Below are 2,153 nucleotides of genomic sequence, written 5' to 3' on the forward strand. Positions count from 1 at the left end.
TACAAAACTGCTTAAACCAGAAAGCATACGTCGCCTCAAAAAGCGACGAGATATTTTTGATTAGCCAACACTGCCGGCTGTCAAGCTCTTTAGAAGATAGGGTGTACTCTAATGGGAGCGGCACCCTTCCCGCCATACGTGCCTACAACACATCCGCTCATAGTCATACGACTGATTGCAGATTATTAAATTATATACAAAAAAAAAAAAAAAAAAAAGTTACTATGATGTTAATTCATTCTCTATTATGTTTTTTAAGTCATGGCGGGACTGGATTTAGATTTGAAAATAAAAACACTGAGTTCTCTAGGTCCATTTTAATTCACTATTAGATTAAATACAATTACAAAACTGCGACCGGTCGGGACATCATCGCCAGGTACTATTATTTATTTTTTTTGTAATCGAACTGTTTTTTTTTTTTGGAAATTTAGATCTCTTCGACAGATAACATAATACTATACTTGCCTCATCTTTTGTTAGTTATCCCATATTAACCAAACACTACATCTCCTTCTACAGTTTCTAGATGCTTCTGACCCAAAAAATACTCTAGTAAATTTTGTACTATGACATCACGGTCCAGGAGTCTGCTTACGTAATGAGGCAGGACCATTATCAACTGTCAACAGCTACCATGGATACCAGAGGTTGGGCGGGCAGATACATTAATAAACAAATTCTTGTTCTCTGATCACATAAAGGGATAAAGACCCATTCAAAAAAAACACGTGTGTAAATCTCCCCCAAGCACTTAACCAGTTTAACCCTCCAGATATTTAACTTTAATAGATATGAGTAGGTACATAAAAAATATTTCGATTGAAGACTATAGTATTTTGCAAATGCTTACATTCACTATTACAAGAATAAATTAGATATAAAATGAATGTAGGTAATTATCTATGTAGGTGATGTGTAGGTCTTTTATGTTTGAGACTAATTAACTACCCACGGTATAGAATAAGTTACCTGTCTATTGAACTAGTGGAAAAATGGATGTCAACAAAATTTATATGAAATATTCGTTTTGGGTGCGGACCGCTAGTTTCAAACAAATTGAGAAGTTTGAAAACGATGCATTATACGTATGCTTGATGGTGATTTTAATTAACTCACCTTTCTGTATTATTAACTAGCTTTCTGCCCGCGGCTTTGATCGCGTAGTTGCAGGAAAGATAGACCCGCGGTTTTCCTCGCATGTTCCCGTTTCCGTGGGATTTCCGAGATTAAAACTTTCCTATGTCCGTCTCCTGATTCTAAGCAACCTCTGCGCAAAATTTCAACCAAACCACTTTTTTATATATATAGATTAATTACCATCTTATAAAATTTAATGCTGACCTCAAAAAGAATTACTTGCATATTGCAAACAAACGAGAATAACTGTTTTCCTCGTCGATACGATACGCAACAATGTAATGTGTACGTAATCGCCTTATTTTAATATCTACAATAGAATGTATTGCATGAAATAAAGAAAAACATGCATCACTATATGTATTTGCATTGATTTATAGAACTAAGATGTTGGATTAACCTACGTGAATGGCTACTAATGCAGCTGATCCTAGTCGTTAAAACAATGTTTTTCATATATCTGCTACATAACAAACAATAAATTACACACAAATTAAATCAAAACACTTTAGAAATGATTTTACAATGTTTATTATATTGAATATACCTTTGTCTATTTAACACAATAAAGCAAAAACACCCCCAAATTACGGATATATTATCACCGCGTGATATTATCGAAAATAATGCTGGCCCAATTACCTACTTATGCACGTTAAAAATGTCACCCCTAAACGAAGTCATATGTCGAACCACAAACTAAATCTAATAAACTATAGAACGATCCCTGACCAGTGGGTCGGTAGGTCGCTTTTTTTAATTCCCACTTTAAAGTTCGAAAATCTACATTCTAAAATATTACCAATAGACAACCAGTCTCTTTAAAAGAAGGAATTATGATTATCGGTTGAAAACGTAAATGCAAAAATGTTAAATTAATGAATTTTTCGAATATACATGAAAACTCATGAACATTCGATAATGTTTGAATTAAAAAAAATACGGCACATATTAAGAATCTCCTTCGTTCTTGGAACGCAGGTTTAATATCAATTTACTTTGATTAATGTATT

The sequence above is a fragment of the Zerene cesonia genome, chromosome Z (genome assembly GCF_012273895.1).
Source record: "Zerene cesonia ecotype Mississippi chromosome Z, Zerene_cesonia_1.1, whole genome shotgun sequence".
NCBI classification, from domain to species: domain Eukaryota; kingdom Metazoa; phylum Arthropoda; class Insecta; order Lepidoptera; family Pieridae; genus Zerene; species Zerene cesonia.